At 32.6% G+C, this 12,725-nt stretch overlaps 1 non-coding gene across 1 annotated transcript; it reads left to right on the top strand.

Moving 5' to 3' along the window:
• Positions 1-2,117: 2,117 nt before the first annotated feature.
• On the top strand, positions 2,118-2,224 carry LOC115696002 (small nucleolar RNA R71). Its single transcript, XR_004007606.1, has one exon. It is a non-coding gene; the product is annotated as a small nucleolar RNA R71 (small nucleolar RNA).
• The last annotated feature ends 10,501 nt before the right edge of the window (positions 2,225-12,725 follow it).

The raw sequence follows: 12,725 nt of genomic DNA, 5'->3' as shown, positions 1-12,725 counted from the left end.
CTGTCATCCCCCCTTTGTTTGGTACTACTTTTACTGGGCTAACCTATTTGCTATTTGAAATTGGGTAAGCCACTCCAGCATCTAACCACTTGAGCACCTCCTTTCTAACAACCTCTTTCATTGGTGGATTATGTCTTCGTTGTGCATCAATAGTTGGTTTAGCATCCCCCTCCATTAAAATTTGATGCATAACTGTTGAGGGATTGATTCCCTTAATGTCAGCCAATGTCCACCCAATGGCTTTATTGTGCGCTCGGAGTACTCTAAGCAACTTGGCAGTCTCCACATCAGCAAGTGAAGCTGACACTATCACTGGAAGCTTCTTGTCTTCTCCCAAAAACTCATACCGTAGATGATTAGGAAGCACCTTCAGTTCTAACTCTGGTGGTTTCTCTATAGATGGCACAAGTCCTTTGGCACCACCCCAACTCTTCATAATACTTCCTATTCAATGGCTTATAGGAGTCAAGCCATTTGGCATATCCCACTGCCTCCATTCTTTCTTGCTCAGTCAACTCATCCTCGGTTAAGCTCAATTCTAAAGGATCTTCTATCAACTTTTTCTTCTCTGCAATGGTATCAATCAGATCAACAAAGAAACCGTTATCACTTGCCTTTGGAAAAGTCATCGCCTTAAGTACATTAAAGACCACTTCTTCCCCTTACACTCGCAGCTTCAATTCACCTTCTGAACATCAATCAATGCTGGGCCAGTTTCCAAGAATGGTCTCCCAAGAGTAATTGGGATATTGCTATCTTTTTCCATGTCAAGAACAATAAAATCAGCTGGGAAGATGAACTTATCAACTTTTACTAACACATCCTCCATGACTCCCCTTGGATGAGCTAGTGATCGATCAGCCAATTGCAAGGTTACTGTAGTTGGCTTTGCCTCACCCAACTGTAATTTTCTGAAAAACCGACAGAGGCATTAAGTTAATGCTGGCTCCCAAGTCACACAATGCATTTATCCCTTCTATTCTCCCAATGGTACAAGGAATGGTGAAACTCCCAGGATCTCTGAGTTTGGGAGGGAGTTTCTTCTGCAATATGGCGCTACAACCCTCAGTCAATGCCATTATTTCATAGTCTTCAATTTTTCTTTTCTTTAACAAGATCTCCTTCATAAACTTCACATAGCTAGGCATCTGTTCCAAGGCTTCTGCAAAAGGAATGTTGATGTGTAACTTTTTAAAGACCTCTAGAAATTTCAAAAACTTCTTGTCTAAGTTGGTCTTTCGGAGTCTCTGCAGGTACGGGATCTTCACATGGTGATCTATACTGACTGGTTGAGAAGCTTGTTTTGGTGCGAGACTCTCAGTAGTCTTCTTTTCCGTTGATATCGGTGCCAGTTGATCCTGAATCTCTTCTTCCACTGGTTGTCCCCCATCAGGCCCTTCATACTTCTTCCCGTTGCTCAGGGTAATTGCCTTGCAGTTTTCTTTTGGATTGACCTCTGTTGTACTAGGCAAGTTCCCCTGAGGATGGGTTGCTATTTGAGTTGCCAACTGCCCCATCTGAGTCTGTAAGTCTTTAATGGATGATCTAGTCTCTGTCATAAACTGTAGCAATAAATCTGTGTGAAGACTAGAACTCCCACTAGAGCCTTGTTTCTGTGATTTTTGTTGGCTTTGCGTTCGGTTCTAATTTCTTTGCTGATAGAACCCTTGTTGTTGCTGGTTAAAATCACTATTTCTTCGGCCCCCTCCTTGATTGGACCCAAAGTTATTGTTTTGAGAGTAATTCCAAATGGATTTTTCTTCATCCATTGACAAACTATTCACATCTACTAGGCATTCCTCATAGGGGTGAGAGGGCCTCCACAAAGCTCACAAACAACTTGAGCCTATTTTGTCTGCATAGCTATCAGTTTTGTCAGGGCCTTTACCTGGGCTGTCAGTTTTGCTATGGCATCAACCTCATGCATACCAGCCACCTTCTTTGTCTGAATTCTTTCAGCTGGCCATTGCTGATTATTCATGGCCATCTCTTCTAGGAAATCATATGCCTCGTTTGCACTTTTCCTCATAAATGCTCCACCAGCTGCAGCATCTATAATTGTTCTTGTATTACCAATCAGCCTGTTGTAGAAGTTGTGGACCAGCATCCACTTGTCAATACCATGATGTGGACACTTCCTGATGAGATCCTTGAACCTCTCCCAAGCTTCATGGAGATATTCATTGTCTAGCTGACAGAAATTATTAATTTCTCCTCGCAGCTTAGCACACTTTGCTGGAGGAAAGAACTTAGATAGAAAATTCATTGCCAAATCAGTCCATGTTGCTATAAAGTTCGGTGGCAAGGAGATCAACCAACTCTTGGCTCACTCTTTCAGCAAGAATGGAAAAAGTCTCAAACGGATGGCATCATCACTAACTCCATTGACTTTGAAAGTCTGACTTAACTCCATAAAGTTTGACAAGTGCAAATTGGGGTCTTTATATGGCAGTCCACCAAATTGGACTGAATATTGCACCATTTGGAGTATGGCAGGCTTTATTTCAAAGTTGTTAGCATCTACGGAGGGTGGTCTTAGACAAGACTGGACCCCCGTAAGAGTTGGAAGAATGTAATCACTCAAACTGTGGCCATTTGCTTGATCTTCAACGGCACCTCCATTATTACCGTTGTTGCCTCCATTGTTACCCGCGTTAGCATTCTAAGCCATGATTTTGTTCGGTTTCAGTAGTTGATGAAACTCTTTCTTGCCTCTTGTTTGATAACCACCATCCATGGTGTCAACAGGGCAGAGTTTGACAACCTAGCAACATTAGTGAAAGGAATGACTACCTCTAAGCTGTTTGAATTTGAACTTGACAAAGAGTAGCACTCACCACTCTCTGAAAGAATAAAAGCCCTACCAATCCTTCCAAAGTTCAAGAACCCTTCTTGTCATCAATACACCAGAAAGGAAGATCCACTATCACACATCCATTCCTTCAAAGTATAGACCAATCTACATGGTGTAAGAGACAATGTTAAGTACATAATCTTCCCTACCTCACTGACAGACCTAGCTCAGCAGTCATACCTTAAGCTCCCTCTTCGATCAATCGACTCATGGAAAGATCTAGTGGATGCTTTGGGCAACCAAATTTCTCAATCTCGATAATGCCTAATTGAGCCAAATGATTTGGTAGACGTCAAGCAACAGGAAGATGAGCCCCTCAAGGACTACATCCAATGGTTCTTAAAGGTAGCCACTAAGACAAAAGGACGTAGCAAGGATGCAAGGGTAAGGGTGTTGGAAATTATTTTACCAGGATCTAGATTTACTAACAAGTATGTTGGATTAACAACCTAATATGAATTCTAAAACAATGAAAATAAACACATATAAAGTTAGAAAACCTTACAGTGGGTGCAGCGGAATAATATGACTCCTTCCGTTCAGATCTCTAGCCCTTGATTCCTTTCTGTAGCAGAGCATCACCAAGATCTGAACCTGGATCTTCTTTTCTCCTCCTTTGATGCAGAAATTCCATAGTCTTCCATACTATGATTGAGATACCACTTGATGTGTGTGGGCACTACTCATCTCATAAGGATTTCGAAATTTCTCTCTATTTTTCTCTCTCAATTTCGTGGCTTTTCATCCATATTGATGTGCAAGAGAAGAAAACAAGGGCTGCTATATATAGGGAGAAGGGAGAGCACAACTTTCCAAATAAAACAGTTTCCTTAATTACTGTGTAATCAATTAACTGTCTTATTTAGTGTGATCCACCACTTTCCTATTATAGCTAGGCTTTGATTAGCAATTACATGGCAATTAAAAAATAAAAATAATAATTGGGAAACACAAAGGGAGTGCTCGGCCATAGAGGGAAATGGGCCTCACTTGGATTTTGCAGTTTCCTCAATTTTATTTCAATTTCTGCAAAAATGCCATTTTTCCAATTCTAATCATTTAAATGCCAAAACTAATTATTTAATACCTAAAATAGATTATTAAATAATATTGTCATTTAAAATAATTATTAATAGACATACAAAGTCTCTTAATTAATAATTAAACCTAGAAACCCTTTTCTTTACGATTTCATCCTTAAACTGTGAGAATTCATAAAGTAGACATAGTCTAACTTTTAGAATTATAATTGATTAATTAAAATCAATTAACTGAGTCTTACAAGCAGTATGGCCTCAACTAGTATGGGGAGCATGGGTCTATATAACCGAGCTTCCAATAAGTCGAACCGAATTTACCAAGTAAATTCCCTAACTTATTAATTCCTCATTGAATCAACACTTAGAACTTGGAATTGCACTCTCAGTCATATAGAAACGCTCTATATGTTCCACGATATAGACACGTCATTAGTTATCCATTGTTATAACCCTAATGTGATCAATGATCCTCTATATAGATGATTTACACTGTACAGGATTAAATTACCGTAACACCCTACAATGTATTTTATCCTTAAAACACTTAACCCTGTATAAATGATATTTCACCTAAGTGAAATGAGATCTCCACCATTTATCTTCGTTTGGTTAAGCTCGAAGGAAATCATCCTTTACTTCTATTTGCCAAATAGAAGCTATAGATTCCATATTTATGTTAGCGCTCCCCCACTCAATTGTATTACCGTGTTCCCAAAATGTACGTATTTCCTAGACTAAAAATTAGGCTTAACTAACAAATCAAAGAACACGAATAATACTCTTGAAATTGAGCCTAACCATATCAGGATTTCGATCATGTGATCTAGGATCAACTTATGATATTGAATTGAATAGATATTTACGGTAAGTTTCAAAATCTAATTCAAAGTTCAATATCGGTCCATTCCAATGCATACTCCATGCATCCGATACTGGTAAACTTTGCCAATGTCCTGGAAAGGACATAACACTTTTCCAAGGTGTAAGAATACCTATCGCTGATTATACCATGTCAGTCTAAATCCAGTGTTCTGACAAATCAGTGAATCTACTTTTGAACATACAATAAAGATTATATTCCACTGTGCTGACAACACTATAATCTTTAACCAACTCATATGTTCTAGACTTAAAAAGAATTCATACATTATATACATATAATCATGAAATAAATCATGTGAACCATGCAACATAAAATGTTATTTCTTATCTTTATTAATAAGTAAATCTGATTATATGAAATGAGTTTTATTTAGGGCATAAAACCCAACAAACTCCCACTTGCACTAATATAAAACAAAAAAGTGCATTTCAAATAATCATTAACACCTTGATGTACAAATCAAGTGTAGTAGTAGTAAACTCCTCGTAATAGGATCTGATAGGTTGAATTAAACACAACCTATTCTCCACCATTACTCTTCCTTAATCACAAAATCCTTGATAATGTGAAATTCCTCTCTATATGTTTACTCTTTTGGGATACTGGATTCTATACTTTTGGGCAACTACTCTTTTGTTATACAGGAAGTAACCCTAGTAGTTAAGGCAAGTTGGAACACTGCCACAAATGTATAGAACTTTCCTTAGACTGAAAAAGTATTTTTCCTGCAACTTTTAACATTCAGTCTCTCTCTGGTAGACCAAGAGATTTCAGATAGGTTTTTACACTTCTCCAAAATCACTACTCCACCCCCAAAGTAATCACCATCTCATCCGCAGACTTTCTAGCACAAAGGCAAGTCTTGAAATCTGATGTCGTGTAGTCTAAGAGTTTCAAAACCACCCTTATTGACTAACATATAGTTCCTCTTCTTAATCTTAAGATTTACTTGATTGTCTTCCAATGTTCCTCTCCTCGATTAATCTGATACCTACTCATTACTCCCACTCAACAGCAGGTGTCTGGTCTAAGGCATACTAAAGCATATCTGAGACCTCTCACTATTGATTTAAGAAATTCTTTCATGGCTTTATCTTCTCTGGAATAGTTGAGAATTTTCCTTAGATAAATAAAATCTATGTCTAAGAAGTTGTGAAGCTTCTATAGATTTCCATTGGAAAGAAAATGCATCAGCATCTCATGCTTGCATTAGAGTAAGTAATTACCAGGTATACCACAAGCCATAGGTTTAGATAAACTCAAACCTACAATACTAGGAACAGGAAGTTTTTGTTAAGTCCATTGAATAGACTTATTAACGAAAATTTCCTTTCATGTCCTTGTAACAGAAAACTTTAGGTTACTCCATGTGAATGGATCAAACCATAGTTCTCTTGGCTTTCTTCTTAGTTTCTTATCTTGACAATCCATTACTTGTTTAAACTTACAATGGATTTTAATCACTAGTGTCTTCCAAGTCATAAGAAGAGTGAGTTCCTAGAAACTCTCCCACTACGACAAGGTACCGTGAACTATGTCAAAGAAAACTAAATGGTATAGACCTCTTCAGTTGTGTTAAGACAACAGAGGCAGTGGGATCATCTTGTAAAATAAGATGATAGAACACTTTTGGAATCAAGAAAAAAATATCTCCTTTATTTGCTACTTTATTTTCAGATTTAGTCATTTTCTTAGAAAATTAGTATTTGTTTAAACAAACACTTTCTTATCTAATGACTATGGGATGCTCCACCCCTAATCACTTAGAATAGCTAACAAACATTCAAACCAGGGTTAGCAGTTCTAGCTTTTCTTAAGATTTCGATTAGGTCATCCATGAATCTAGTAATGATTTACAACGAAAACTCATATCCACCCCTGAATGTGCATCCATCTGCGAATGAGATGATTATACTTTCAATGGATATAGACATATTAACTCTTTGCAGAGAATGATCTTGTCAAAACCATTATGATCAAGATACAAATGCCTTAGAATTATAAAATATGTGGTTGTATCTTTTGATGACTTAAGTTACATCAAAGAGTTCTTAGAATAGTGCAAGTGGATTCTGGTCACAGAATACTAAACTCATACAGTATAAATCCATTGATAGAAAATGGTTATGAAACACTTGTGAAAGTGTAACTGTATAATTAGTAATTCTTTCTTGGACCACCACTACTAATCTAACTCTATGATTTGCCTATACAAGTAGGAGATATCTAAGATTGAGGATTTATATCATTTAGGGATAGAATTCTGGGAATATAATCATATGCGTCATCTAATTTCTTAAGAGAAAATAAGACTTTATATGATTTATAGACCATTCATCCAATGATATGTCATTAAGCTAATTCGAAATGAATAAGCTAAGAGGAATTAGGATAATTTCGTTTTAAATAAGAATCCAACGATGCTCCTATTAGCGAGAGTCAAAGTAATCTTATTTATATAATCTTCTTGTTTCATATTGTAAAACACTAGTCTAAGGTGTCATCAATTGATGAACAGCTAGATGTTGTATATACAATATTTATCTTTCGAGATCTAACACTACTATGTTACTCTAATGGTGAAAATCCATTAGGGATTTATCTCATTAGAAAAACAAATCAAGTTAGACCAACAATGAAGATTCGAAATTAAACTACAATTTAATAACAGAAAATAACATGGTTCAATACAAATTCATACACAATTCAGAAATTATGAAGCACATAGCAAGTAGGAATGACAAGTGAAAATACTAAAACATACAATCCTAAATAATTTCCAAGGTTTTCAACAAACTGATATCAGTGTCCCGTTTAGGCGAGAGTCAAAGCTACCATTCATTGAATAGAGTCGTCAGCTCATCTAAAATGTCAAACATTCTAGCAACCTTTTATTCGATCAAGATGTGAATCCGCGTTGTCCCGTTTAGGCGAGAGTCAAGGCTATTCTATCTTATGAGCTTCCACCATTGTTTCATATTCTTGTAAGTCTTATACAGTCGCCACCATTAGGGTGATCATAAACTATATATATAAAAAAAAAAAAAAAAAAAAAACTTACAAGATTACTTATCTTTCGAGATTAAACGGTGCTAACTTGGTAATGAACGTTCCTCCATTAGGGAGGATTACTCACTAAAGCAATAGCTATGTAAAACCAACAATGGAGATGAATATCCTTATAATAATAAAGCTAATTATTTAATGAAGGGTTGTATTTTCTTCTAATATTTATTTTAATCCATTTATTTTAAATATATATTTATTCAATTAAAATTTCCAATTTAGAATGAAAAATTCCAAATATAAATTTTAATTTAATATTTATAAATTATACTTAGATGGATAAATAACGTGAATTATTTCCATCTTAGTAATAATTTCCATAAATATTTAGAAAATCATTCAATTTAAGTTGTTTCAAAATTAATTTGAATTAATTTACAACTCAAATTTAATTTTCTATAAATATATATTGCATTTTTGAAAATGCTTTAAAATAAAATAAAATAAATCCTGGAAAATTACTCTAATTTTATGTTGGCCCAAAATTAATAAAAATTAATTTTCAACAAAAAATATAACTTTCCTATTTAATTAAATATCTAAGAAAAATTTCAAATATTTAAGTATCATGATTAAAAATCAACTTAAATATTAATTTTCTATTTAATTAAATACACTAGAAAAATACTTCAAGCAAAACAGATAATATCTATCTAGACTTTCATAGACTAATTAATCCAATTTCTAATTATAATATATTTTAGTTCATTTATTTTAATTAACCATTAAATGAAAAAATCACTGATTTAAGTTGATCCAAAATTAAATAAATAATTTTCAACTTTAATCTATTTTTCAAATAAAATTCGAAATTTCTGCATCAAGGTGATGCAATTTCGAAATTTTGGGAAATGATTAATAAAATAAAATAAAATATATTCTGAAAATTATTCAAACTTAAGTTATTCTGAAATAAGATTCCAAACTTAAAATAATTTTCAACTTTAATTAAATAACATGAAAATAACAATATTAAAGTATCATGATGAAAATCAACTTAGATATTGAAATTTTCAATTTAATTAAATGTATTAAATTCAAGAAATAAATAATTAAGTAAAGAGGAAACTTAATTATTAATTCTAGTTTAATACTAGGAAAATATTCTAAACTTAGATTGTACCAAAATTAATTAGGAAACAATTAATTTCACAATCAATGATATTTTCCTATTTAATATTAGAAATAATAACTAGTACTAGAAATAACTGTCTAGAATATATCATTAACTAAGTGTTTTTCTAAAATTAACTTTGAAATATTACATGAAAAATAAATTTCATATATTTTAAAAGTTAATTATGTTGCTAATTCAATTTTAATTAGGTTAGACTAATATAATTAACCTAATACAATTATTTAAATAAGGCAAATGGGCCTTCACAATTGGGGTAGTTCATGTGAACGGGAGCTGGGTTCAGTATGTCGTACCCACTTCTATGGCCCCCAACTCTCACACAAGGCCCAAAAGAGAGGAATTTAACCTTAAAATAAACAATTGTTATTCATTGAATAAGCCCAAATCTAATTGGGCCTAAATAAATTTCCTTATGTCAAAATTTATTTTAGCAACCTAGTCCATTTACTTAGTAAAAACTTAAATGGGCTCCCTATATGCATCTAAGCCCAAAAGCAAATATATAGGCTCACACAGGTCAAATGATTTGGATGGACCCTATCATGTTACTAGGTTTACACAGATGAAAGAAGTACAAAATTTACCTGTTACAAATTATTTATAAGATCTATCGTCAATTGGACTATGATTAAAATCAGATCATTGGATCATGATCTGTCAACAAGTTAATCATAGCAATTTAGATCAGATAAATAATAGGTTTGTTAAAAAGTTTTGAATAAACAATATAAACAAACAAACATTGTCCATGTAACAGATGTGAATCAAGATATTAATATAATTAAATTATTATTCTTAAACTAACCAAATAAAGGAAACTAATTTTAAAATATCTAGGTTTATTTGAATCAAATTAAATTAAATATCTAATAAGATCAATGATTTGAAAGGAAAGAATCTTCAATATCACTTTCAGATCTTATAATTTAATAAAATAAACCAATTTTAAAATAGATTTGGTTAAATAATTATTATTTTAGGAATAAAATAATAAATGAATAATAATTACCATAATTATATGTCAAAATATCTCAAATTAAGCAATATTCAAATCTCTACAAAAATATCTATGTTATTTAAATATTTAAGATATGATTTATAAATTTCTAATAAGGAAAAAATGATATATATATAGAAAAAATATCATTTTTATACTTATAATTTATAAATAATTAAATATTTAACAAAATAACAAATTTTTGAATTTGAAAAACATTATGGTAAGTATATCTATAAAAATATCTATGTTAATTTCAAATTTATTAATTATTTAATTTGCCATATAAGATAATTTTAATATAATATTTTAAATAAAAAGACAAAGTTATCTTTTAATTTAAAATATCTTAAATATCAAAATATCTAATCTTATAATTAAATAATAAATAAATATTAAAGAAGTTAACAAATTTTTAAATCTGACCATAATAGGAAATATTTAAAAATTGGAAACATTCCAAAATAGAAATATTTAAAATTGGAAAAAATTCCAAATTGAAAATATTTAAAATTGGAAACAATTTCAATTTAGAAATATTTAAAAAAGGAAAAAATGAATTTTTGGGAAACAAACCCATGAAAAAATTGGATTTTTTTGGGGAAAAAACCTCAAAAATTCGCAATTTGTAGGGAACTGCCAGGATAGGCTGCATACAGCAACCATGATTTCCAATCTTCCAAAATTCATATCTTTCTCAATTTTTATCGGAATCGAGTTCCGTAAAAAACAAAATTGCTTAATTTTTCACAAGGAATCCAAATAAAATATTTTCAAAAATTGAAAAAATATATTTCATGGAAAAATTTCGTACAACATAAACATTCATCACATAAGCACATAAACCAACATGAAACCATCCAAATCAACACAGAAACATGCAATCATCGTTTTAATTCATATTACATGAAAGTAAATCATTACCATGGCTCTGGTGCTAGTTGTTGGAAATTATTTTACCAGGATCTAGATTTACTAACAAGTATGTTGGATTAACAACCTAATATGAATTCTAAAACAATGAAAATAAACACATATAAAGTTAGAAAACCTTACAGTGGGTGCAGCGGAATAATATGACTCCTTCCGTTCAGATCTCTAGCCCTTGATTCCTTTCTGTAGCAGAGCATCACCAAGATCTGAACCTGGATCTTCTTTTCTCCTCCTTTGATGCAGAAATTCCATAGTCTTCCATACTATGATTGAGATACCACTTGATGTGTGTGGGCACTACTCATCTCACAAGGATTTCGAAATTTCTCTCTATTTTTCTCTCTCAATTTCGTGGCTTTTCATCCATATTGATGTGCAAGAGAAGAAAACAAGGGCTGCTATATATAGGGAGAAGGGAGAGCACAACTTTCCAAATAAAACAGTTTCCTTAATTACTGTGTAATCAATTAACTGCCTTATTTAGTGTGATCCACCACTTTCCTATTATAGCTAGGCTTTGATTAGCAATTACATGGCAATTAAAAAATAAAAATAATAATTGGGAAACACAAAAGGAGTGCTCGGCCATAGAGGAAAATGGGCCTCACTTGGATTTTGCAGTTTCCTCAATTTTATTTCAATTTCTCCAAAAATGCCATTTTTCCAATTCTAATCATTTAAATGCCAAAACTAATTATTTAATAACTAAAATAGATTATTAAATAATATTGTCATTTAAAATAATTATTAATTAGACATACAAAGTCTCTTAATTAATAATTAAACCTAGAAACCCTTTTCTTTACGATTTCATCCTTAAACTGTGAGAATTCATAAAGTAGACATAGTCTAACTTTTAGAATTATAATTGATTAATTAAAATCAATTAACTGAGTCTTACAAGCAGTATGGCCTCAACTAGTATGGGGACCATGGGTCTATATAACCGAGCTTCCAATAAGTCGAACCGAATTTACCAAGTAAATTCCCTAACTTATTAATTCCTCATTGAATCCACACTTAGAACTTGGAATTTCACTCTCAGTCATATAGAAACGCTCTATATGTTCCACGATATAGACACGTCATTAGTTATCCATTGTTATAACCCTAATGTGATCAATGATCCTCTATATAGATGATTTACACTGTACAGGATTAAATTACCGTAACACCCTACAATGTATTTTATCCTTAAAACACTTAACCCTGTATAAATGATATTTCACCTAAGTGAAATGAGATCTCCACCATTTATCTTCGTTTGGTTAAGCTCCAAGGAAATCATCCTTTACTTCTATTTGCCAAATAGAAGCTATAGATTCCATATTTATGTTAGCGCTCCCCCACTCAATTGTATTACCGTGTTCCTAAAATGTACGTATTGCCCAGACTAAAAATTAGGCTTAACTAACAAATCAAAGAACACGAATAATACTCTTGAAATTGAGCCTAACCATATCAGGATTTCGATCATGTGATCTAGGATCAACTTATGATATTGAATTGAATAGATATTTACGGTAAGCTTCAAAATCTAATTCAAAGTTCAATATCGGTCCATTCCAATGCATACTCCATGCATCCGATACTGGTAAACTTTGCCAATGTCCTGGAAAGGACATAACACTTTTCCAAGGTGTAAGAATACCTATCGCTGATTATACCATGTCAGTCTAAATCCAGTGTTCTGACAAATCAGGGAATCTACTTTTGAACATACAATAAAGATTATATTCCACCGTGCTGACAACACTATAATCTTTAACCAACTCATATGTTCTGGACTTAAAAAGAATTCATACATTATATAC

Source organism: Cannabis sativa, chromosome 6 (genome assembly GCF_029168945.1).
Source record: "Cannabis sativa cultivar Pink pepper isolate KNU-18-1 chromosome 6, ASM2916894v1, whole genome shotgun sequence".
NCBI classification, from domain to species: Eukaryota; Viridiplantae; Streptophyta; class Magnoliopsida; order Rosales; family Cannabaceae; genus Cannabis; species Cannabis sativa.
This window is presented reverse-complemented; position numbering and strand designations above follow the sequence as displayed.